This window comes from Scyliorhinus torazame, chromosome 5 (genome assembly GCF_047496885.1).
Source record: "Scyliorhinus torazame isolate Kashiwa2021f chromosome 5, sScyTor2.1, whole genome shotgun sequence".
NCBI lineage: Eukaryota > Metazoa > Chordata > Chondrichthyes > Carcharhiniformes > Scyliorhinidae > Scyliorhinus > Scyliorhinus torazame.
In genome coordinates, this window is record NC_092711.1 from 266,332,949 (window position 1) to 266,360,252 (window position 27,304).

Sequence of the window (27,304 nt, forward strand, 5' to 3'; positions counted from 1 at the left end):
CTCGGCCAATGTTGTCTATCTCATACGCTGCAGGAAAGGATGTCCCGAAGCGTGGTACATTGGCGAGACCATGCAGATACTGCGACAACGGATGAACGGACATCGCGCGACAATCTAGCTCTGAAAGCTAGTGATTTGAAACAAACCTGTTGGACTTTAACCTGGTGTTGTAAGACTTCTTTCTGTGCTCACCCCAATCCAACGCCGGCATCTTCACATCATACCCATGGTTTGGAACTGACTTTCGGTTTCAGGGCTGATAATATCCCAGGTACTAAGCTTTTGAAGATTTATCATACATATTGCTGTTCATGTATCGGGAGCCATTGTCTAGGCAGACCCTTTGACTCCATTAGAGGGTGGGCTTATCAAGATGCAAATTACATTCAATGTATCTTTAATGGTCCACTTTTGAAATGGCCCTGGACAGTCCCAGGTATTAAGTGGGTCTGTTAACAACTCTGCAGGCATGAGTTTGTATCTGCGAGTCCACTGGTTTCATGATTATAATGACCTTACAATTGGGTTTGAGATTCTATGATAATGAGAGGAGGATTCTTTTGTTGTTGTAATTTCTGTTGGCAGCTTCCAGGACAAAGGGCCGATCATCTGACCTGTAGTAGCCATCTTTTTCAGAAAGTCCATTTTGAAAATAGCGAAAAACAATAAAGTTTTCATATGTAGTTTTGGATTTATGTTTTCATGCTTTATTGACATAACAATAATAAATCTGTCTGCTGGTGTTGGTGTTGAGGGCTTTGATGATGGTGGCAGACGTCATATCGGGGCATGGGACGGCGAAGGGGAATCGGGAATACTCGTTGACCACATGAAGAAGGTACGTGTTGCGGTTGGTGGAGGAGAGGGGCCCTTTGAAGTCCACGCTGAAGCGTTCAAAGGGGTGGGAGGCCTTCACCAGGCGTGCACGGTCTGGCTGGTAGAAGAGCGGTTTACACCCCGCGCAGACCTGGCAGTCTCTGGTGATAGCCCTGACTTCCTTGATGGAGTAGGGCAGATTGTGGGCCTTAATGAAGTGGTAAAAGCGGGTGACTCCAGGCTGACAGAGATCGTCGTGCAGGGTCCGGAGTCGGATCACTTGTGCACTGCCACATGTACCTCGGGACAGGGCATCGGGGGGCTCGTTGAGCTTACCGTGGCAATACAAAATCTCGTAATTGTAGGTAGAGAGCTCGATCCTCCACCTCAAGATTTTATCATTTTTGATCTTACCCCGCTGTGTGTTGTTAGACATGAAGGCAACCGACCGTTGGTCAGTGAGGAGAGTGAATCTCCTGCCGGCCAGGTAATGACTCCAATGTCGCACAGCTTCAACGATCGCTTGGGCTGCCTTTTCGACGGAGGAGTGCCGAATTTCGGAGGCATGGAGGGTGTGAGAAAAGAATGCCACGGGCCTGCCTGCCTGGTTGAGAGTGGTGGTCAGAGCGACGTCTGATGCATCGCTCTCGACTTACGACTTGGAAGGGGAGCGTCTCGTCGACCGTGTGCATCGCGGCCTTGGAGATGTCGGCCTTGATATGGTTGAAGGCCTGGTGAGCCTCGGCTGTCAGTGGGAAAGCGGTGGATTGAATGAGTGGGCGGGCCTTGTCCGCACAGTTTGAGACCCACTGGGCATATGAGGGGGTGCATGCGACCGGGGTCGGGCCCTAGAACTCTGTTCTGAACCATATAGCCGAAGATGACTAATCGTTTCGTGCTGAATACACACATGTGGAGAAATTTGGAAAGGTTAGCGTCGTGGTCCTGCTGGTCGTGGCCGCAGATGGTGACGTTGTCCAGGTACGGGAATGTGGCCCGCAGCCCGTACCGGCCAACCATTCAGCCCATCTCCCGTTGGAAGACCGAGACCGTGTTGGTGACGCCAAAGGGAACCTGAAGGAAATGGTAAAGGCGGCCGTCTGCTTCAAACGCGGTGTATGGCTGGTCCACCTTACGGATGGGGAGCTGGTGATAGGCAGATTTCAGATCCACTGTTGAGAAGACCCGGTACTGTGCAATCTGATTGACCATATCAGATATGCGTGGGAGGGGGTACGCGTCGAGCTGCGTGTACCGATTGATGGTCTGACTGTAGTCAACGACCATCCTGTTTTTCTTCCCGGTTTTCACCACTACCACTTGGGCTCTCCAGGGGCTGTTGCTGGTCTCGATGATACCTTCCCGCAGCAGCCGCTGGACCTCAGACCTGATGAAGGTCCTGTCCTGGGCGCTGTACCGTCTGCTCCTGGTGGCGACAGGTTTGCAATCTGGGGTGAAGCTTGCAAACAGGGAAGGCGGGTCGACCTTAAGGGTCGCGAGGCCGCAAACAGTAAGGGGTGGTAGGGGCCCGCCAAATTTGAGGGTTTTTCTCTGGAGGTTGCACTGGAAGTCCAGGCCGAGTAGCAAGGCAGCGCAGAAGTTGGGGAGGACGTAGAGCCGGAAGCCGCTGAACTCTACGCCCTGGACGGTGAGGGTGGTGATGCAGTACCCCCGGATCGCCATGGAGTGGGATCCGGAGGCCAGGGAGATTCTTTGGTTAGCGGGGTGTACCGCGAGGGAGCAGCGCCTTACCGTATCGGGGTGGATGAAGCTCTCAGTGCTCCCGGAGTTCAGAAGGCAGGATATTCACCTTTGTCGAAGCGGTCACGAGGTTGCGCGGTCGAGACTGGTCGATCGTGACCGAGGCGAGACGCGGCTGGTCGGCGGCGGTTGCAGGCGATGAGCAGCCCGATGAGGTGCCCGATGGGCAGGGGTCCTGAGGCAGGTAAGATGGCGGCGCCCATGGGCCGCACGTGTCCTGGGGCAGGCAAGATGGCGGTGCCCATTGGTTCTGAGGCAAGCAAGATGGCGGCACCGACGGGCCGCACGTGTTGTGAGTGGAGCAAGATGGCTGCGCCCATGGGCGGCACGTGGTCTGAGGAGAGGAAGATGGTGGCGCCCACTGGCCGCACGTGGGGGATGCCAGGACAATAGCGGCAATTGAGCGGGCCTAGCACACTGCAGCGAAATGTCCCTTGTTGCCACAGGCCTTGCAGAGCGCGCTCCGCGCCGGGCAGTGCTGCTGGGGGTGTTTTGACTGTCCACAGAAGTAGCACTTGGGTCCCCCGGGGTTGGTTGGCTGCCACGCGGCGCAGGATTGGGGTTGGCTGAGGGCGGTCGCTGATGGGGTCCATGATGGGGTGGCCGCTGGCCGGCTCCACGATACACAGGGGGGCTGGGCCGTGCGGTCGGGGGCATAAGCCTGTACATTGTGTGAGGCGACCGTGAGCGAGAGCGCTAGTTTCTTGGTCGCCGCGAGGTCAAGCGTGGCCCCTTCTAAGAGGCGTTGGCGGATGTAGTCAGACCCTATGCCCATAACGAACACGTCTCTCATTAGCAGGTTCGAATGTTCAGCGGCCGAAACGGCCTGGCAGTCACAGTCTCTCACCAGGGCAAGCAGGGCACGCCAGAAATCTTCCACAGACTCACCGGGAGGTTGGTGCCGCGTGGATAGGAGGTGCCTGGCATAGATCTTGTTGGTCTGCTGAGCGTAATTCTCCTTCAGTAGCGCCATGTCCTCTGCGTAGGTAGGCGCGTTCTGGACAAGGGGAAAAACGTTGGAGCTCAGCCGCGTGTACAGAATCTGGAGCTTCTGTGCTTCTGAGATTGGGTCTGGCGCAGACCCGATGTAAGCTTCAAAACAAGCTAGCCAATGTTGTAAGTCCTTTTTGGCGTTGTCTGCTTCAGGATGCAGCTGCAGGCGATCCGGCTTGATGCGGAGGTCCATCTCTGAAAAATCTCTGTGTAATAAATTGATGCACTATTAATTACGACGAGACGAGAGTAGAGAGTAATCGAGGCTTTATTACGCAGAGATGTGTGGCCTCCTACAGCATCTTGCGAAATGACTGCTGTTCGGAGAGCACACACATTTATACTCTGCCTACTGGACGGAGCCAGCAGGCAGGGATCTACCCCCGTATCTGTAGTACAGACTCCTTACCGTAATACCCTCGTATGTAGTATATACAATACAACAGTGGTGACTACCACATTAACCTTATCCCTTTGCCTTTCATTATCCAAGAGTTGCCCAGTCAATGGAGGAAGAAGACTGTGAAGCTGAAGACACACCATCACTTTCAATCTCAGACTCGTAGCTAGCAGCTCAGATATTGGCACTGAACATACTTTAGAGACTACAATAAAGGATATGGTCAAATAACCAGCATAAGTGCACAGAGACCAGAGTGGAGGCAAAGGATAGCACATCTGCCAACTCACTGGAGGGTAAGACCCACATTAAGGCCTGATGTTTTACAGATGGCGAGAGCTCGACCCCCTCCCATCCCCCAATCACTCAGTTCACTTCCCTTGCAACCTCCCCAGTAACCCCCTACCACTTACCTTCACAAAGGCCCTGACAGTCCCAGGCAGTGCATCTCCAGCCACAGCAGCACTGTGCCCAAAATTTGGAACAGCTGGGTGCCAAGGAGCACTATTGAGGGTGGGCCTGAAAAGAGCTGTGGTCCTTGGGGGAGGGGGGTGGGGAGTGATTGAAAGGGGGGTACATTTAGTGACCCCAAAGCAGCCTCCTCCTGCACTGTGGAGTCTATGAATAGGCTTGAATTACATAATCAAACAGTGGCACAATGAAATTCTCGCTATGCTAAAGACTAATGATTTAATAATTCATGATTCAAAATGAAATGGCAACCACCACTAATATCTCCATCGATGAGCTTGTCCTAGTCTTCAACTTACAAATCTTTCTTCACATCTGAAAGCCTAACCCATTCTCACAGCAGTTGTCTGCAGCAATAACTTTTTCAACCAAATGAAATTGGATGATACGATGACTATTGATACGAATTGAGGGGTTGTTGGGACATGGATTGTCCCATCAGGAACAATGGCAGGGATAGAATTCATCATACGTTTCATATCTGGAAAAAAATAGAGTGTGGAAAATAGGACAACATGGACAGTTCTTTGAGAGCTGTGCAACTACTTTTCACTGTACCTCGGTACACGTAACAAGAAACAAGTCCAATCCAATCCAACTACAATGATGGGCTTAGTAGGTTCCTTCTTGTGCTGTGAAATTCTACATTACCCACAGGGAAATCCGTTATCTCAGTACTGCTAAAATTCATTACTTCCCAACATGAGTAAGGACGAAATTCATGCCTGCACGCTCAACTATACTGTCCCTGCAATGTTACTAATTAAATAAGGTAACACACCCTAATTACTGACCAATTATCATGTCTAATATAAATAGCCTTTTCATTTTAGATATTGTGTTTTTGTTTCAAAAAAGGATAAATGAAGAGATTCACAAAACGTCTGAGCTCTAAAGAAACCTTTATATTCTGAGAAAATTTGACTTCACATGACCCAAGTCTAGTTACTTATAAAATATTTGTAAGGTGAGGAAGAGGTCGCAGCGCTGGTACTGAGATTCCAAAATTGAGACCTTTGCCTGATTCATTCCTGTTTGTGATGACACAAAGGAAGAAAGGACATTAATGAAACAAAGAAGAGATCTTTCTGAGGGAAGCTTGAAGTGGACTGACTTGGCCTTGTCTCAGTGTTAGGGTGAAAGATTTAGCTGCAGAATGTTCGTCCCTCTCTCCGTCTGTTGCTGATGCGCTCCTGGTCACCACATCGGATTGTGAAGATGCTGCCATTGAACACTTTCAGTAGCCAATTCCACCACACTGCTAGATGTCACCTTCACGGATGGAGGCCTCTAGCAGGCTTCGCTTACTCCCGAAGTAACGTGCCCATTTTCTGGATACCAACGACACACACACACACTCTCTGTCTCTAACTCCCCACACACACACACACACACAGATGGCAATCGGCCTTTTTCTACTGGGGGTTGAGGGGAGGGAAGTGAAGACAGTGTGGCTGGGGTTGAAGGAGGGAGATGGGGTGGAGGAGGCTACGCGGGGTGGGAGAGGTTAAATACCTGCAATCCTGGTTCCCTCTGCAAAAGGCTGGGATTTACATCTGTGCACTTTGCGTTCCAGTCCCATCCGCATGACAGCCATCCTCACTCACGCTTTCCCAGATTCAAACTCTCAAACCGTGGGTGCCAACAGCGACTGTGCTACCATCAGGCACCCCAAGCTGGGTCTCCCCCGATCCCATACTGATGCTCTTCACTGCACAGATGCTCAGCCACATGCAGCATGGGCAATATGGTTCCAAACTACTGACTGTCTCCCTTTGGGTTCAATCCCAGCCCCGGGTCACTGTCCATGTGGAGTTTGCACATTCTCCATGTGTCTGCATGGGTCTCACCCCCATAACCCAAAAGATGTGCAGATAGGTGGATTGGCCACGCTAAATTGCCACTTAGTTGGAAAGAAAGAATTGGGTAATCTAAATTTATTTTAAAAAAACAATATTTACCCTTAAATTAATTCAATAACATTTACTAAAGATTTCCAAGATTTGTTATACGACCCGTAAAGATTACTTACGTTGAGCCGTGGGTCCGATTCTCTGAGTCCCTCAGATTCATCGTTGCGAAGGTGGGTCTCTCACGCTCCTTCCTTCCACCTCTGATCAGACGTCTCGATTGCCTCTGCATGGACCCTTCACTGCAGGCGTGTCTTGGGTGTTTACCTTTACCACCCACCCTACCTGCCTTTTCAAAAACTTCTCTGGCTTCCGGCTATTGAGGTCTCGGGAGGGGGTCCCAACACCAAATGGATTTCTTGATGTTCGCTTTAAAGGACACCAGGCCCGCCCTCAGGTGTCCATCTCTGGTAATGTTGCTTGCACATAAGCTGAGGCCATATAAGGTAACGGCAAGAACTCTGGGTGCCCAAAAGTCTGTCTCGGTCTGGACTACCCAAAACAAATCGGTGCATATCGGTACAAAGTGGGCAGCACGGTAGCATTGTGGATAGCACAATTGCTCCACAGCTCCAGGGTCCCATGTTTGATTCCGGCTTGGGTCACTGTCTGTACGAAGTCTGCACATCCTCCCCGTGTGTGTGTGGGTTTCCTCCGGGTGCTCCGGTTTCCTCCCATAGTCCAAAGATGTGCAGGTTAAGTGGATTGGCCATGATAAATTGCCCTTAGTGTCCAAAATTGCCCTTAGTGTTGGGTGGGGTTAGTGGGTTGTGGGGATGGGGTGGAGGTGTTGACCTTGGGTGGGATGCTCTTTCCAAGAGCCGGTGCAGACTCGATGGGCCGAATGGCCTCCTTCTGCACTGTAAATTCTATGATATCAATAGGATTGATGATCTCCTGATGTGTGATTGACAGGGCAGGTCCAGGCACACTCTGGCCGTTTATCTGTGGGTTCTGTATTTGGCATTGGCCAAGTCCAAATTCCCAACAGCCTGTCTAAGGTTTGGACTGCAATTTAATTCAAACTGTTCAGTTCTTTGATTTAAGATATCCAATTTAATCAGGCTCAGGATAGAAATGAAGGGATGGGCAAACATGGCCAGCGATGCCCGCATCCAATGAGTGAATAATAAAAAGCAGACACTAACCAATATGATGCACTCAGCATGGTCTTGCAGTTAAGTACATGTTAAAGAAGTGCTTTTTTTCATGTAACCATCTCTCCATTGAGTCACCTGCATGCAGTGAATGCCTCCCTACACCATTGGGAATCCTTCTACACTGACAAAGTCATGTGCCCACTCCTCCTGTTTCTTTCTGCATTGAAGGAAGACAATGAATTCCTGCCCCTTGTCCAAATCAGCTGACCTCTGTTGTAGTGATGCAGAACGAACTGAGGGATGTTGCTGGCTCCGGCCTGGAAAGATACGGAAACATGGAAATTGAGGGCCATTCATAGCACCATTCTTGTACTACTCTTGAGGCTGTGGGTCCGATTGAGGGGGTGGCATAGTTCAGTGACCACCTCCTTGGTGAATTGTAGCCACCTCAGACCTCCTGGTTGAGGTGAAGATCGGAGAAGTATTCTCTAAGTACCCTAAATAGGTATTGACTTCTGTTGAAAGCCGTCTCCCTCCCCTCTGTGCATTACTTCCCTCCCTGTTGTCTGTGTTCCATCTCCTTATCATTCCATAGGGACTGCAATAGTGAGGCCCAAGCTCTCTGCTCAGAGGCCTTCAACCAGTGCTCCATCCAAGCTGCACAGCAATCCAGAACTTACTATTCAGAGGACATACAGGACATATGCATGAAGCTGTCCCATAAGACATGTGCATATTCAGCCACACATCAATCATAAAGGAGCCACAAAGTTCAAAAGGCAGGCCAAGCACGGCAAAGGGAAATTTGAGGGAACTGTTTCAAACTTCATTCCCATGGTTCAGCACCACTCCATTCTTACTTCAACAGCTTAGAATTCCTCCAACAACACGGTAGCACCGTGGTTGGCATTATGGCTTCACAGCGCCAGCGTTCCAGGTTCGATTCCCAGCTTGGGTCACTGTCTGTGCGGAGTCTGCACATTCTCCCCATGCCTCTTGGGTTTTCTCCGGGTGCTCTGGTTTCCTCCCACAGGTCCCGAAAGACGTGCACATTAGGTAATTTGGACATTCTGAATTCTCCCTCTGTGTACCCGAACAGGCACCGGAATGTGGTGACCAGGGGCTTTTCACAGTAACTTCATTGCAGTGTTAATGGAAGCCTATTTGTGACAATAAAGATTATTATTATTATTATACAGCACTTCCACTAACAATGAAGTAGAAAAAGAAGGTCAAAAGCACCTTGGCGGGAAATTTCATGCTGACTACTTTGAATAGTGCTTGTTTGAGTGGGACTCCTTTTTCAGTTCGTCTTTAAGTATGGAAATTAAGTGGACATGTGAGATCCAACAGGTCAACTGGGCCCGATCAGTGTTAGATGCTGACTGAGATCACGATCTGCCCAGCTTATATACGTCTGGCACCTGCACGGCACACTCGCTGTGTCACCTTTTCAAGCATGGGTGATCCATATGAGCCATGCCAGAAGTGGCCAGAGGTTGATCTGGCACTATTTTTAGCCACTCCAGGTTCTCATAGCATTGAAACCAGTGGTGCTCAGGGGCATAATTTTGTGACCTTGAACTTTTCATTTGCATCATCTGTCAGTAAAAAGCAGTGGACACTGATGTGTTGGGTGTTCTGGATCACATACAGGTCACCAACACTTGAAGTAGTGCAACACTATTTTATTAAAAGGTTAACTATTTAAACATACTTGGACTGTGGGTAAATGCGATACCAGCTTTAACTAAAGACCTTTGCCTTGTCCTAACCAGTTGGTGCACTCAGCACATGGTGAATGTCTGTGTTGCAGGCTGTGAGCTCTGTGCTCCTAGCTAGTTGCTACTCAAATGAGCGGGAACTCTGATGCCCCCTGTCTTTATAGTGTGTGTGCTCTCACTGGTGATTGGCTGTGGTGTTGTGTATGTTGATTGGTCCCACTGTGTGTCCATCAGTGTGTGTCTACACTGTGATATACTGGTGTATATTATGACATCCCCCCTTTTATATAAAAAAATGTGCCTGATGACAATAAATAGTGTGTGGTGAATGTTCCTGACTACGTGTGTGTGAAATATTTACAGGACTATGTACATAAAACTAAGCTATTTACATGGGAAGGCAGGAACGAGCGGGGAGCCACCTGCCGAAGAACCACAGCAGTTGCAGACCAGCCACCATCCGGAAGATGGATGCGGACGTTGTCATCTGGAGCCAGAGCAGGGAGATCAGATGCACGGGCGTCATGAGCCGCCTTGTGCTTGCACGAGACAGTTGCATTCGTTGAAGGACCGGAACGTGGTCGAGGTCTGGGACGTGAATGGATGGCACCGTCGTCCTCAGGGTGTGACCCATGAGCAGCTGGGCTGGCGACAGTCCAGTGGACAGTGGGGCCGAGCGATAGGCCAGCAGGGCGGGTTAGAAGTCGGATCCCGCATCGACAGCCTTGCAGAGGAGCCGTTTGACTATGTGGATGCCCTTCTCCGCTTTGCCATTGGATTGGGGGTACAGGGGACTGGATGTCACATGCACAAAGTTGTACCTCCTGGCAAAGTTGGACCATTCCTAGCTTGCGAAGCAGGGGCCATTGTCCGACATCACAGTGAGTGGGATGCCGTGACGAGCAAAGGTGCCCTTACAGGCACGGATGACTGCAGACGATGTGATGTCGTGCAAACGTACAACCTCCGGGTAGTTTGAAAAATAGTCTACAATCAGAACATAGTTCCTGCCCAGCACATGGAACAGATCGATGCCGACCTTGGACCAAGGGGACGTGACCAACTCATGGGGCTGTAGGGTCTTACGTGGTTGGGCCGGCTGGAACCGCTGACAGGTGGGGCAGTTGAGCACTGTGTTGGTGATGTCGTCATTGATGCCGGGCCAATACACCTCCTTTCGGGCCTGTCGGTGGCACTTCTCCACGCCAAGATGGCCCTCGTGTCGCTGTTCCAAGACGAGCTGGCGCATGCTGTGCGGGTTACCAATGCGGTCCAGCTTCAGGAGGACACCATCGACTACCACCAGATCATCTCTGATGTTGTAGAACTGCGGGCATTGGCCCTTGAGCCACCCGTCTGTTAGGTGGCGCATGACACGCTGTAGCAGGGGGTTAGCCGCAGTCTCGCGGCGAATTTGGACGAGGCGTTCATCCGTGGCCGGTAGATTGGAGGCCATAATGGCCACATGGGCGTCAAGCTGGCAGATGAATCCCCCTGGGTCACACGGGGTGTTGGCTGCCCTGGACAGAGCGTCGGCTATGATCAAATCTTTGCCCGGGGTGTATACGAGCTGAAAGTCGTATCGCCGGAGTTTGAGCAGAATGCACTGGAGGTGAGGCGTCATGTCGTTCAAATCTTTTTGTATTATACTGACCAGCGGGCGATGGTCGGTGTTGACGGTGAATTGGGGAAGGCCGTACACATAATCATGAAATTTGACGACACCGGTCAACAGGCCCAGGCACTCCTTTTCTATCTGCGTGTCGCGCTGTTCCGTGGGGGTCATGGCGCGTGACGCATATGCATTGGGGGCCCATGATGAGGCCTCATCGCGTTGCAGGAGCACTGCCCCAATGCCAGATTGGCTGGCATCGGTCAAAATTTTTGTCTCTTTCGCTGGATCAAAAAAGGCCAATACCGGGGCCGTGGTAAGTTTGGTTTTAAGTTCTCTCCATTCGCGCTCGTGGGCAGGAAGCCATTCTTCTTGACCAGGTTCCTGAGAGCTGTGGTATGAGAGGCGAGGTTAGGGATGAACTTCCCTAGGAAGTTGACCATGCCCAGAAATCGGAGGACCGCCTTCTTGTCCTCTGGCTTTTTCATGGCTGTGATGGCAGCCACCTTGTCCGCATCCGGCCGCACACCCAACTGGGGGATGTGGTCCCCTGGGGACTTGAGTTCCGACTGGCCGAAGGAGCATTTGGCTCTGTTGGGGCGTAGGCCCTGCTCCCATATGCGTATGAACACGCGCTGGAGGCGACTGATATGCTCCTGCGGGGTGGTGGACCAAATTATTATGTCATCAACATAGACGCGAACACCTTCAATGCCTTCCATAATTTGTTCCATGATCCTGTGGAATACTTCTGATGCCTATATGATCTCAAATGGCATCCTGTTGTAACAATATCTGCCAAAAGTGGTGTTAAAGGTACACAGTTTCCTGCTGGACCTGTCTAGTTGAATTTGCCAGAATCCTTTTGAGGCGTCAAGTTTGGTGAAGAGCTTGGCCCGAGCTATCTCGCATGTGATCTCTTCACGCTTGGGGATTGGGTAATGCTCCCTCATTATGTTGCGATTCAGATCCTTTGGATCAATGCAGATTCTGAGCTCGCCGGAAGGCTTCTTTACGCACACGATGGAACTGACCCAGTCAGTTGGTTCCGTAACTCTGGAGATCACTCCTTGGTCTTGGAGGTCCTGTAGCTGCTGCTTGAGGTGGTCCTTGAGGGGGTCTGGGACTCTGCGAGGTGCATGCACCACAGCCGTGGCGTTCTGTTTGAGTCTGATTTTGTAAGTATATGGGAGCGTGCCCATGCCTTCGAAGACGTCGCGTTGCTGGTCGATGATGGCGTTGAGTTGCGCCCTGAAGTCAGCATCCTGGAAGGCAGACATGTCATCAGGAGAGAGAGAGTGAACTCTTTGAACGAGGTTTAGCAATATGCAAGTCTGTGCGCCAAGCAGGAGCCCACGATCTCGAAAGGAAGGATGGCTTTTTGTGACTTGTGTGTCACTTCGAGTTGGCATGAGCCGGTAGCAGGAATGATGTTGCCATTGTAGTCCAATAGCTGGCAGGCCGATGGGAGAAAGGTTGGTTTGACACAAAGGCTTTGGAAAGCAGACCACGCCATGAGATTGGCGGAGGCACCAGTGTCCAGGCGGAATCGTATTTGGGACCGGTTCACCGTCAGGGTGGCACACCACTCATCGTCTGGATCGATGCTGTATACCGACAGCGGCTGGTGACTTTGCTTCGGGGACAGCCTGTTTTTCGTTACGACACCGACTCGAAAAGGCGCCTTCGGGTCCTCGGTGTCACTGCTGTGTGGGAGGTCGGAATCGGACTTGGTGACCATGGGTTGAATTGCCCGAACATTCCTGCGAGGCTGGCTGAAGCGATACGAATTGGAAGGCTGAGCTGCTCGACAGCAGGCAGCATAGTGGCCAAGTCTTCCACATCGTGGGCATTGTCGAAATTTTGCGGGGCATTGCCGCTTTAAATGCACAGAGCCACAGTTGCCGCACGTTGTGACGTCAGCACGTTCGCTGCACCACCGTGCATGCGCGGTGCAGTTCTGCATGGTGCGCGCCTGATCATTACGTTCCTCCATGTCGCCGTCCCCTCGTTTGGTGCGTAAAAGCACGGGAGTCCGCGAAAAGCGCGTGAAATGGCCACCCTCATCCAGGCTGAGGCCCTGGAGATGTTCAATCACTTGGACCCGTTCCGCCTCGTGGGCACCTTGCTGCGCCGTTTCAGCCGCTTGTATATGGGCGTACCGACTGATGGCATTTTCATATAGGACACAGATCTCAATGGCGGTCGCTAGGGTGAGTTGCTTTACTTTGAGGAGCTGCTGACGTAGGGGGTCCGACTGAACACCGAAAACGATCTGGTCGCGTATCATGGAATCGGAGGTGGGCCCGTAGCTGCAAGATTGCGCAAGGATGCGGAGGCACGTTAAAAAGGATTGGAAAGGTTTGTCCTTACCCTGCAAACGCTGCTGGAACACGGAGCGTTCGAAACTTTCATTCACCTCTACGCTGCAGTGAGTGTCAAATTTGAGGAGAACCATCTTGAACTTCGTCTTGTCTTCGTCATCTGCAAAGGTGAGAGAGTTGAAAATGTGGATGGCATGGTCTCCGGCCGTGGAGAGGAGATGAGCAATCTTTCTGGTGTCCGAGGCGCCCTCCCTGTCTGTGGCTTTGAGGAAGAGCTGGAAGCGCTGTTTGAAAATCTTCCAGTTGGCCCCAAGGTTGCCGGCGATGCGGAGCGGCGGCGGCGGGCTGATGTTGTCCATGTTGCAGAATGACGGAATGCTGGCAGAAGGCAGATCACTTGCAGGTCAGTCAAAGAAGTGCTAGTATGCAACCACGCCTGGTATCATGATGTGTTGGGTGTTCTGGATAACATACAGGTCACCAATACTTGAAGTAGTGCAACACTATTTTATTAAAAGGTTAACTATTTAAACATACTTGAACTGTGGGTAAATGCGATACCAGCTTTAACTAAAGACCTTTGCCTTGTCCTAACCAGTTGATGCACTCAGCACATGGTGAATGTCTGTGTTGCAGGCTGTGAGCTCTGTGCTCCTAGCTAGCTGCTACTCGAATGAGCGGGAACTCTGATGTCCCCTGTCCTTATAGTGCATGTGCTCTCACTGGTGATTGGCTGCGGTGTTGTGTATGTTGATTGGTCCCACTCTGTGTCCATCAGTATGTGTCTGCACCATGATATACTGGTGTATATTATGACAAGCACTGCGTGTTGGTAGCAGCACAAATTGTACGACAATTGCTCCAAAGTTCGAATGTTTCAGCCATAATTTCAGCTGCAATATTTGGTAATAGATCATCTTGCAGCTTTAATGAATATGTATGAAATAAAATTTAAATGATTGCCTCAGAGTCTTGCAGTACAACACAGACATGTTATTTTAACAGTCTTATGAAAGGAGATGTAACTAATTCTGATTATAATGAAACATCCCCAGGACAGCAAGCTGAATGAGCTGTGTGATAAAGGAGATTGGATGTTTGATTGAACTGTAGGTTGCACAATGAATTTTTGCATAAAACAGCAGGAGGAAATTGGGTTAATTTATTTTATTCCTGAAGTAAAATGGAACATGTTAATCATCTTAAAACTGTAGCAGCCAGGCTTACACTGGCCTCAGGCATCAAATACATTGAGTTTGTCACTTTAATAGTATCAGTCATCTCCGCATCTGGTGTGGAGACTGTTGCACTCAAACATGCACCTAGACATATAAATATGTAAGAAGACCCGCTGATCTGCTGTCACTTTCTTTTTTTATATATATATATTTTATTCCAAACAATACAAAAGTTTCCACAGTCATAATGAACACACAGAACTATAATGCAGGCAGTTTGTCATTTTTATATCTTTATAAACCAACTAATTTTACTCCCAACTCAAACCCCCAGTCCCCTCCCACCCTCCCCCCTCAGACCCCCCCTCCCCACCCTCCCCTCCCCCCGGAGATGAACGGCATTGCCCTCAAATAGAACCCCTCCTCCGATCCCCTGAGGTCAAATTTAATTTTCATCATTTGCAGAAATTCTGCAACATTCCCCAATCATATCAAAGCCCTGGGTGGCACTACCGACCCCCATCCCAAGTGGGATTCGTCGCCTGGCAATCAGAGAGGCAAAGGCCACAACATCGGCCCCCTTCCCCTCCAGCAGCTCCGGCAACTCCGACACTCCGCAAATCTCACCCCCATGATCAAGTCTAAAACACCGATGCTCAGACACAACCAATTTCAGGCACGACCAAGACATATGCACGTGATTTGCCAGTCCAGTTGAGAACCTCGCGCACCTGTCCTCCATATCCGAGAACAATCCATTCATACACGTTCTAGTCATCTGAGCCCTGTTAACTACTTTAAACTGAATCAGTCTCATCCTGGGGCAAGAGGAGGTCAAGTTCACCCAATACAGTATCACTCCAGCCCCTCCCCGCAGCTTCTCCTTTCCCTTCCCCTTTATCTCTTCTAATGAAGCCTTACCCATCTCCAGGAACCACCCATTTATTTCCGAGATCTTCCCTTCCCTCAGCTCATCTCATGATAACAATCTATCCATCAACATGTGCTTCAGCAGCTAAAGGAATAAAGGAAACTCTTTATGAACAAAGTCTCCCACCTGTCTATACCTAAATTGCACCCCCTCAACACCTCCAGCCCTTCAAACCTACCCTCCACAAACAAATCCCTAATCCTCTCGGCCCCCTCCCTTCTCCAGCTCCTATAAGTTCCATTTGTCCCCAATGGTGGAAATGTATGATTTTCACAGATTGCCACCATTCCCGTCTTGCCCCCCCCCCCCCCCCCCCCCACCCCTCAACCCGAAGTGCCGCCTCAGCGATTCCAAATTTTATGGGATGCCACCACCACTGGGCTTGCAATATACCTAGCCAGGGAGAATGGGAGAGGGGCAGGTACTAATGTCTTTAAACAAGAAGTCTCCTCCATTTGCCCCTCTCCGAACACTACTCCCCCCACCACTGCCGCACTTTTTCTATATTCACCGCCCAGTAATAATATAATAAACATGGCAGCGCCAACTCCCCCATCACCCCCTCCCTCCCCACCGCCATCCCCTCTGCAGAAAGGCTCTCCAGATCCTGGGTGACTTGCCCGCCCCCACAAAGGCCAAATTTAACTTATCTACCCTCAGAATACAATGTCTTAGGGAGACAAATTGGGTGAGACTGAAACACGAAAAGGAACTTCGGGAGAATGTTCATTTTTATGGTCTGTACTCTACCCGCCAAAGAAAGCAGGAGAGCATCCCATCCCTTTAGGTCCCCTCTCATCCCCTCCTGGGCCAATTCAATTTGTGCATCATGGCCAACTCATGGACCACCTTAATACCAAGATACTGAATCTCATTTTCGCCAGCTTGAATGGCAAGATTTTCAAGTCTGCGCACCCAGCCAGGGAAGAGTATTTTTCTGCGGACAAGGGGACATACACAGTACGTACACAGTAGACAAAAAGAATGATCGACAAAGTACATCGACAAATAAGCAATTGGTTACAGTGCAGAACAAGAGCTAAACAAAGCAAATACATGAGCAAGAGCAGCATAGGGCATCGTGAATAGTGTCTTACAGGGATCTGATCAGTCCAAGGGAGACTCGTTGAGGAGTCTAGTAGCTGTGGGGAAGAAGCTCTCACCCAGGAGATAAACGTTGATCCAAACCCAAACCATCTCAGGACCTCAAACAGTACCTCCATTCCACCCGATCAAACACCTTCTCTGTGTCCAAAGAAGTAATTATTTCTGGAACCTTCCCTCTAGATTGGTCGTGACTGCACTCAAAAGCCGACTAATGGTACCCGACAATTGTTGCTCCTTGACAAAGCCAGTCTGATCCTCGGAGACCACTTCCGGAATGTTATCCTCCAAACACCTCACCAGGATCTCTGCTAGCACCTTTGCATCGGTGTTCATATACCTACAAGACCCACATTCCATCGGATCCTTACCCTTCTTTGGGAACAGGGATTTAGACACCTGCGCCAGCGTGATTTGCAATTTGCCCCAGTGCCTTCCCCGATTGCATAAAATGAATGCACTCCACTATCTTCTGTAGTCCCAATGGTGGCTCTAATTCTTGTCTCGTCCCCCTCCCCACTTCTGGGAAGTCCATCCCGTCAATAAATTGTTCTATCTTAGAGTCCTCCACCAGAAGCTCGGACCCATATAGCGCCCGATAAAATGCCTCAAACACTCCATTGATCTTATCCGGAGCCATCACCAGTCCTCCCCGCTAATCTCTAACCTGAGATATCTCTTGTGTAGCCGCCTTTCATCTCAACTGGTGAGCTAACAGATGGCTGGCCTTCTCCCTATACTCGTAGAATACATCCTTTGAACCAACTGACTCACCGCTTTCTCTATCGTATCCAGATTATAATGTTGCCGTTTACCCGAACATTCTGATGTGGACCCATTGGGCTTTCTGTAAATTGTCCATTGGTTATTGCACCCAGATATGACACTTGTGTTCTTGGAGAGTGGCACCCATAGGCTGCCACTCTCACATTCTCCTGCATCTGGGGGACGGCACCACAGACCGCCGGGCTGTGGAAAGTCTTGGGTATCTTGTGCTCGGAGTCCGGTAAGTACGCCGATTATCCAGACGGCGATCATGGGGGCTGGGTTCATCCTGCGGTATCTGGTTTCCGTGTAATCCTAGGGAATCAAGCATAGTATCATGTCAGTATCATTGGTTAATATCTGTGTGCTAGTCTCTCTCTTTCTTAGTTCCAATTTCCTTTTATGACTGTCACCATGTGTGACTCCCCCATTTTGTTTTAAAAAATAAATTTGGAGAGGTACTAATCCAAGTGTCTCAATTCAAGTATTCAAGTGTCTCACAGCTTGTGTGGTCGATGCGAGGAATGGACGGATGTTTTCTTCGACCATTCTCCATCTTTACTAACAACCACGGGAGGTTGAGGCTTTGCTTAACCAGTCAAATTTCAGGGCGGCTAGTTTTACAGAGTTTCGTCCCAGAGGCTCAGAGGTAGCAGCAGTGATCAACCACCTTTGTGTTTTAAGTGTAAATAGTATTTGGAAGTGACCCGAAGGGGTCTGGAAGAATAGTGGAAGAAACAAGGGTTTAGATTTGGAGGGGAAAGGAAGATTCAAGACATGCCCAAAGCAGCAAAGGGTGTAGTAAACCATTCTAGAGAGCATGATGAGAAACGTGGGGTGCGTGTGGGCCGCTGCGGGTGAAGAATGGGTTGGATCCCTGGGTAGGGTGGGGATTAGTGCCGTTACTCCACTACCCGAGCGTGATTAACCGGATAATTGTGGGGTTCTCAGGTAGGGGGGGGGGGGGGGGGGGGTCAGTGCCGTGACTCCCTACCTGGGTGACCGGGATGAACAGGAAGAATTTGTAGTCGTATTGTAGTTCATTCAACTGCCATTGGTCAGTACACCGCATCTGATGGTTCAATCAGAAGAGTAGTTATAATTGCATAACCGAATGTCGGGCCGACATAGATTAAAACCATGTTTTGGAGAGAACAGGAGATTAAAACAAGAAGACGGGCAGGCTCCATCAGAGATTTGGACACCTTAATTCTTAGGTTTCTCATCACCTGGACACTTCAAATATTTGCGTGCATCAGTTCCATTAAATCATTTGCCAGAAGGGGCTCATTGCTTAAATCATCACCTTCTCCTGGTTGCCAGACTCGTCTCTGCAGATTCTGGGCGGTAGCCTCATAGGCCTGTGGGTGATCCGATTCGTCATGTCTTACCAACCTGTAGGAATTGTCACGCTGCCAAAAAGGAGTATTGGGGTTGTCGTGTGACGGAGGGTAGTCAGGAACTGGTGAACTGGAAGTGGAAACAATGTTGCTGGGAGGTGGCGTAGGAAAAGTCGTTGGGCGGGGACGGCCTTACAAAGAGTCAGAAAAATCCAAGGCGTCGTTCCGGGGGCTAGAGCAGCTGATGGTGGGAAGGTCGCTAGGGATGGTAGTCAAATCTGGGAGGCTCTCATCAGAGTCAAGTTCGAGGTTGAAACCTGTGATTATGGGTGGAGTCGAGGGGAGAGTGTTGGCCGGAGCGGGGGAGGGTTGGAGTGGGCGTTGGGTTGAGTCGTCAGTGGGCAGAGCGTCATCCTCTCCCATTACCAAGGCTAAGTGGTGGGCGTGGCTACGTTGCGATCCGTAGAGTTTGAGTTGGTTGATGTGGAACCAACCAGTCTTACCGTTGGGATACGCTATCTTGTACACAGAGGGGCTTACTTTGTCAGAGATGGAGTAGGGGCCTGCGAATTTAGGGGCTAGGAAGAAGCTGGGGTTGTACAACGAGATCATAACTTGCTGGCCGACTGTATATTCTATGAGGTGAACCTTTTTGTCAAAGCTGGCTTTATTCTGCTGTTTCCTAGCGCCTAGTCGGACAGCAGCAGCTAGTTGTGCCACTTTGATGTTCTCTGTGACCTGTTGCACTGCTTTTTCGTGGGTGAGCGTGGTTACTGCGGGATTTTGCCAAATTGAGCCCTAATAAATATTCAATGCCTTTCATGGGTCTCCCTGTCATAAGGGTGTGGGGGGTGAAACCTGTGGAACTGGAAACTGTGTTCCTGATAATCATGAGAGCAAAGGGTAGTACCGTGTCCCAAGTGGAATTGTTCTACTGTACCGTTTTCCTAATGGTCATTTTTAAAGTGCGGTTCATGCGCTCTACTGTTGCTAACTTTTGGTTGGTTCACTTGGCTCTGTTTTAGAACCTTTGCTCTCGAGTCGCCAGGTATCTTTATGATACCGCCATGAGGTTCAAGTTCGAGTAATGACCAATAACTCAATACACCGATTAGTAAGATTTAAATCAAAGCACATTTATTATACACAGTAATCGCTACTCATGCACAAATTCTACGTCTAAGCTACTTCTACAACTAACAGGCCTGTACTTAACTTCAGACTGGCCCACCAGGTCAGGGGAACAAATGGCCTTCCGTTCGGGTTCTGAGTCTGCGGGATTCAAAGTTGGTACGGATTGATAGCTAGGAGCGCCTATCTCGTAGCGAGCGTTGACTTAAGACTTATGATCTCTTGGCGGCCGTTGAACCGGTCACGGTCAATGTTGGTTTGCGTTGCTGGGTGACCCGGTCAAGAAGAACGATTTGAACTTGGGGGCTTAACTTTATAGTCCCCAGAGGCTTCCCGCCTTTCGGGGCGGACCCTGTACCTGGGTTCTAGGTGATTGGACTTTGTTCCAATTGCTTGGTTCGATTTCTCCAATACTGGAGCGGTCCCCTGATCGATGGGCGGTCTTGAGGTGTCCGTTAACCTCTTTTGTGTTGGCTCCTGCTGGCGCCGGGGAATCTGACTTAGTTTTTTTTGTCCCAAATGTTGCGATTGTTCCCGGGGCTTGCTTATTAGTATGTAGATGGTTGCTACATTATTATGCAGATGGCTGCTAGTATCGATGCTGTCTGGGCCTTTGCAGAGTTAAATACACAGCAAACTTGCACCTGCTGGTTTCTGCCTGTGTTGGCTGAATTTCCCTTCAGCCATTGCAGTTCGCCATTTTAAATCGGGACTTGGCCAACTCAAGTGGCTACACTTCCTCCTTGGGATCCTAACGCGAAGCTTGAAGGATCACATTACTGCGTTGCTTTCCATTCCCTGACCCGGTGAGCACTCTTCGATGGCCTCTACACTGACCATAACTGCAAGAAAATTTTAACTGGCATTCTGAGGGGCGCTATGTCAAACAGGGACATGCATTACAAAACAAGAAAATGGGAACCTTAATAAACTACACTCACTCAAACATTTCATCACACTAACTTCCTAAACCATACAAACAAAATCATAGCAATTTTATACACATTTTCCTGGCTTGGCAGTCAAGCTCAGGATTGTACAATTGCTCATGAACATTTCTTTATTTACAACAAAACGCAAATGAATGCTCTTTATTATAGATCGAGGGGGTCGGTGGTCTGGTGGTATCCGAAAATAGGGGATCTTATTCTATATACCGGGGTACGAGCGCGGTAGGCTCTCCTCCATTTTCTCAGACGAATAGTCTGCACGATGCAGCAGAGTATCGCCAATACCAATAGGGATTCTATCACGTAGGACAGGGAGTACCAGGTTATAAACCTGTCACACCAAGATGGTGCGGTGTCGCTTGTGACTGGGCCCTGGGTACTGTGGGGAAGTGAATCATTAACGGCTGGGGGAGTTGAGGTCATGGGGTTTGCGTTCGCGCGCAACCAAATGTCCATTGTAACGATGAGCCACGCGGAGGATGTCCTCATGGTGCTTCTTCTTTCACTTCTCTTCTCTTCTCTTCTCTTCTCCGGTCCTGGAGCTTCTGAAGTTCTGTGTGATCAAGCATAGTGTCTGTTACTACCTTGTGTTAATATCTCGTACGATAGCCTGTCTGTCCTTTAGTGCCAATTACTCCCTTTATAATTGGTCACTATGTGTGACTCCCTCATTTAAAAAACATTTTTTTTTAAAAAAAACGAATTTTAGGACAAGACACACTTACAAATAATTAACCAGTGCGAGCCATCTCGCAGACCGTGCGGTTTACCATCCCAATGTTTCAGGATGTAAGTAGCAGAGGGTTGGCAACCTAAGGGTTACCTGAAACAAAACAAAACTTTTTGAACAAAACTTTACCGAAATGAGGTGCGTATGGGTCGCGACGGGTACGATTTGGATAGAGTCCCCGGGTAGGACGGCGATCAATGTCGTGTGTGACCTACCCAGCGTAGCTGACCAGAGGGGGGTTCCCAGGCAGGGCAGGTCCCAATGCCGTTTCTCCACTGCCTGAGCAACCAACAAGAATGTACAAGAAATGTAGTTGTCCTGGGGGGGCTGCCGTATTGGTTCTTCCCTCGAACCAGAAGGGCAGTTATGAACGGGGGTCTGTGTTTCTATCGACAGACGAGTTCCGCTGGACTGGCGTCTGGCACCTTAACAAGTCTCTGCGGACAAACTAGTTCCTCTGAACTAGCATCTGGCCAAACTAGTTTCTCTGACTGCCAGTGGGCGTCAGAAGGGTGGTGTCGTGGGGCCGTGGAAAAAAAATTCCGGTCTGACATACAACATTTAACAGTACAAGTACAAACAACATAAAACATGCTGCAGGTTCCATCAGAATACAGGACATCGTAAATCACATTTGGACTGGGGTGTAACTAGCAAATGGAGGGAGTGCAACGTGACCAAAGAAGAGAGGAAGGAGGAGTGAAACAAAAATGAAGTGGCCTTGCTGAGGTAACGCTGCCATGAGAAGTGGTGGGTAAGCACTCACAGTTTGCATGGGGCAGCTGGGACCTTGCAGCTGCTGTGGGTGGTGTTCTCCTTCATATCTGGGGGCTAGTCTAGCTGGTGGGGGTCTCCTGCAATCTTGGGCGAAGTGTCCTGACTTCCCACAGTTGTAACATAACCCCTGGGGCACATAAGGTGGAGCAGGCTCTCTGGTGCATTGTTCCCTTGGGTATGATTCTCTGGGTTGGGGGTCGGGGCTGTTGGTGTCTTTGCTGGTTCGGGGGGCATTTGTGGGCTGATTCCGTTGCAGCTTCAGGGGGGCTTGACATTCTCGTGCGTAATGTCCTAATTGTCCGCAATTGTAACACTCCGGTGGTTTCTGTGGGGGGCTGTTCCTTCCTTTGTTTACCCATGCGGGGTTCTGGTGCGTTTTAACTGGACGCATGTCTGCCTGCTCTTCCTGCTGTTCCTCGGGTTTCCTCACTGCGGGTTTGTTTTGTACAGACTGCTCCCAGGCGCGGGACAATCTTTTTAAAACCCATTTCTCATTGTGGGCTTCCTCTGAGGGGTCATAATTCGTACAGGCTTTTCGTCCTGCCTCTGTGGCATGGGAGATAAGGGTGTGGGTCCATTTGGCCATGTTGTCTGGGGACAAATGGGCGCGGTCTATGTCTCCAAAAACTGCTGCAAGTGGATCCACAGGCGTCCAGCAAACGCTGTAGGGTGCTCGGTTTTCTTTTGCCTGCATTTATTGAGGCCATCTACGGGGTCTCCCCGATTATACCCGATCGCGTCTAGAACCACGGTATGCATTTCTGCAAGGGTTCCTCCTCTTACATTCTGTGGGTCGAGAAGGGCTGCTACGACTAAAGGGTCTAAACTTAAAACTGTGAGCTTTACATGCTCTCGCTCATCCAGGCCATACATGGTCGCCTGCTGCTTTACTCTGGCAAAGAAATGGTGGGGGACTGAGGTGGGGAGGAACGGTGTGATTTTCTCGCACGCGTCCCGTAATTGGGTCACTGTTAAGGGGGTGGTGTACAGAAATTCCCTATCGTCCAATGTGGCTGTGTGGTGGGTGGTTACAGGATTCATTGGAGCCTGAACTATCTGCTCTGTGGGGGGTTGGGGCGCTTTACTCTTTTGGGGCTTTCCCTGTGCACATGTTCCCTGAACATATCTCTGCGCTGTTTCATTTAACTCTTCCCAATCAGGGCCGTCTTCCTCATCTAATTTTGCTCCAAAGGTTTCCTGGAATCCTTTTTGGACTGAAAGCAGAGATTGCAGTTCTGCAATCTGCTTCCGGCACTTTGCGTGGTCTAGTGAGCTTTGTCTTTGCTCCGTGGTGGCAACATGGAGTGCTCTTAACGCTGCCTTCAGGTCACTACACTGCCTCTGCAATGCTTCTACCTGCTTCTCGGTTTCTTCTCGTACCAGGACTGCACGTTTGCGTGCCCTGATAGGCCTTTTCGTACTGGGACTGGAAGCTGCTTAAGTGCGCCAGACAAGACTGGTGTGCCCATTTGGCATCATCCACCTCTCCGTCTTTTGCTGACAACTTCCTCCTTAACTGTACATTCTCCCTTTCTACCTCACTAACATCGACCTTGCTCATTCGATGTATGCCTTCTATCTCTTTCCGGAGCGTCCTAACGACCTCCTCTGTGCCTCGCAATTGTGCCAAGCAGGACATGATTGCCATCGGCTTGCAAGCTTTCCCTAAGCTCTTCTTGCGAATCTCGCTCAGGTTCTCCCACCAAGTATGTCCTATACTCCCGGGACCTGTTTCCTCGTTGTTACAGAATTCGCTCCAAAGGGGCCTTCCTTTCCCTTTGAGGTACTTACTGATTTCTTCCTCCCATACGGGACATTGTCCTACTCTACTGCGGCTGGTCGCTACGACCGCAAATTCCTCTGGGTTCTTGAGGCGCTGCATTGCCTGCATTGCCATCTTTCTTGTCCGAATGCTTCTTTTAAATTTGGAACAGCTAAGGCGGTGCTGTAAATACGGGTACGGCTTTCGCTAATTTCCAACGTACAAACTCCCTACAGTTTTGTCGCAACAAAAAATCTATCAGTTTACCTTATAGCCCTGTTAGTTACGCATGCATACACACACTTCCGAATTATGAGGATTGGTCAGAACTGCTTGAACACTTGTGGTTTTCTGTTCCCAATTGGATCACTAATTCAAAGTTTTGGGTTCTCCCGGAGTGGTTAAGCCACTTCTAGTTCGGGTCCCGTCAGAATGTCGCCAGTAATATGTTGCTAACTTTTGGTTGGTTCACTTGGCTCTGTTTTATAACCTTTGCTCTCGAGTCGCCAGGTATCTTTATGATACTGCCACGAGGTTCAAGTTCGAGTAATGACCAATAACTCAATACACCGATTAGTAAGATTTAAATCAAAGCACATTTATTATACACAGTAATCGCTGCACAAATTCAAAGGAGCGCCTATCTCGTAGCGAGCATTGACTTAAGACTTACGATCTCTCGGCGGCCGTTGAACCAGTCACGGTCAATGTTGGTTCGCGTTGCTGGGTGACCCGGTCAAGAAGAACGATTTGAACTTGGGGGCTCAACTTTATAGTCCCCAGGGGCTTCCTGCCTTTCGGGGCGGACCTTGTACCTGGGTTCTAGGTGATTGGACTTTGTTCCAATTGCTTGGTTCGATTTCTCCAATGCTGGAGCGGTCCCCTGATCGATGGGCGGTCTTGAGGTGTTCATTAACCTCTTTTGTGTTGGCTCCTGCTGGCGCCGGGGAGTCTGGCTTAGTTTTGTTTGTCCCAAATGTTGCTATTGTTCCCGGGGATTGCTTATTAGCATGTAGATGGTTGCTACATTATTATGCAGATGTCTGCTAGTATCGATGCTGGCTGGGCCTTTGCAGAGTTAAATACACAGCAAACTGGCACCTGCTGGTTTCTGCCTGTGTTGGCTAAATTTCCCTTCAGCCTTTGCCGTTCGCCATTTTAAATCGGGACTTGGCCAACTCAGGTGGCTACACTACTATGCCGCTGGATTAGGGGTGGTAGGCTATTTGGAATTTCTGTTTGATACCGAAAATGGTCATAACGTTTTGCATTACTCTGCCGGTGAAGTGGGAACCTTGATCTGACTCAATGCTGCATGGAAGACTCCAGTGCGTAAAGATCTGTTGGGTCAAAATTTTAGTGGTGGTCTTTGCTGTGTTTGAACATGTGGGGAATGCTTCGACCCATTTTGTAAATGTATCTATGACGACCAGCACATACTTGAAATCATTTCTGCAGCGGTGAAGGGGACCAATATAATCAATTTGCAGATTTTCCCAGGGGCCTTCTATAGGTCGGGTGTGTCTTAATTGTCCCTTCTTTGCATAATGTTCTGGATTGATCTGGGCGCAAATGAGGCAATTGTCGACATAATGTGTGGCATTGCTTTTTAATTCGGGCCACCAGCACAAGGGTCTTAAATGGGCAATGGTTGTTTCTATTCCCTGATGTCCGTGTCCGTCATGGAATTGGCAGATTAACTGGTTTCTGTCTTGGGTGGGGACAACATAAATTCCGTACTTTAACACTATTCCGTCCTGTATTGTGAGTGTGTTCTTCCATTTATCATAGGTGGCTGGGTAGTTGCCGTTCAGTACCTGTTTAAGGGAGTCGTTTGCTTTCTGTGCCTGAGATAAATCCTCAATATTAGTTTGGAAGACCTGGATTGAATGTATCTGTTCACACTCGTGGGGTTGCCAGAAGTGACCAGTGCGTGATCCAGCTTTAGCTAAGGCGTCGGCCTCGCGTTTCCTGGGGGGGAGGTGCGGTGATGGCTCTTTACTTTAATGATGCTGTATGTGCGGCCAGTGGCTTTTTAAAGAATATGTTTCAGGACAGGGGCGGAGGGATAGGGGTTTTCCGTCAGCGGATACAAAACCTTGAGATTCCCATAGGGGAAGGAATTCTGTTAGACTGTTGCAAACACACAAGCTGTCTTAGTGTATGTCTGCAGGCATTGGAAAGGAGTCTGGGTGATCAATTGCATAAGCTATGGCTGCCAGTTCGGCTGCCTGCGAACCCAAGTGGCCGGGTAATTTTAAAGATACCTCTTCTAGTGGGCATCCCTGTGAGTCTTCCATGTAAATACCGCATCCTGTGATTCTTACTCCATCCTCAACAGTGGAGGAGCCATCTACATAGATCTTTACTGTGTCCCCTGTGTCTTGGAAACTTGCGTCTCACTGTTTACACGTGGTTGTAGCGATTTGGGCCTGTGGGGTGTGTGGCTGCAATTATCTGGCATTCGTGTGGGGTCCCTGCATATTGCAAATTGTCTGCTAAGAACGTGTGGGTCTTGGTGCGTTTCACAGAAATATCCCTGCCTTGTAGTAAGAGTGTCCAGCGAGCTGCTCTGATCTGGCTAACTGAACCATCCTTTAGTTTGCCGCCTGACAACAGTTGGGTGGGGGTGTGCTCGGTTAATATCGTGACTGGATTGAAGCCTGTAATGTAGGCAAAGTACTGGACTGCCCAGAAGACTGCAAGCGAGTTTCGTTCACAGGCAGAAAATCCTTGTTCTATGGGGTCGGGGTCTAAAACTCTAGAGGCATAGGCTACCGGTCCTAATCGGTCATGGTGTTCCTGAAGGAGCACTGCTCAGAGGGTTCGGTCGGTGGCTGCTACCTCTATGGCATAGGGCAAGTTGGGGTCGGGGACGTGTAAAGCGGGAGATGTATCTAGGGCGCATTTTAAATCGTCTATGGCGCCTGTGTGCTGGGGAAGCCAATTCCATGGGGTGTTCTTTTTCAGAAGCTCTGAGAGCGGGGTGGCCATGGTGGTCAAACTACAGAAATAATTTCTGCAGTCTCCCACTAAATCTAGAAATGAGCGGAGTGCACTTACATTACGGGGCGGGGGCAATTTCACAACGGAGTCAATTCATTTTTGTTCAATTTCACGTTTGCTGTGGGTAATAGTGGTGCCTAAATAAAGTACCTTTTCCTTCAATATCTGTGCCTTTTTGGGGTTCCATCCGATGGACTGGAGCAGGGTTAGTAATTCGGCCAATAGAGCCACGTGCTCTTCCTTGGTATCGGTTTGCAGGAGCAGGTCGTCTACATACTGAATTATGCATTCGGGGTGGGAGAATTTGGAAAGACCAGCAGCTAGCTGTCTGTGTAAATTGGAATGGAAATTATGGAAGCCTTGGGGGAGACATGTCCACGTGTACTGTTGTCCTTGAAAAGTGAATGCGAATTTATACTGGCAAGCCCGATCTAGGGAAATGGACCAAAAACAATTGCTGATATCCAGCATGGTGAAATACTCTTCTTGCACTCCCTACTTAAGCATGGTCGCGGGACT

The 27,304-nt window shown here is 49.6% G+C and overlaps 1 protein-coding gene across 2 annotated transcripts in view; it reads left to right on the forward strand.

Annotated features, from left to right (window-relative positions):
* The window catches only part of gdpd2 (glycerophosphodiester phosphodiesterase domain containing 2), a 351,510-nt gene that overhangs the window by 19,891 nt on the left and 304,315 nt on the right, over nucleotides 1–27,304 (forward strand). The window contains exon 1 of one of the 2 annotated variants that reach the window (XM_072505508.1): nucleotides 21,820–21,969. The exons of the other annotated variant lie outside the window; for it this stretch is intronic. The gene's annotated coding sequence lies outside the window, so the exon portion shown is untranslated. Of the gene's footprint in view, nucleotides 1–21,819; nucleotides 21,970–27,304 lie in introns of those variants that run through there. 2 annotated transcript variants of the gene reach the window in all.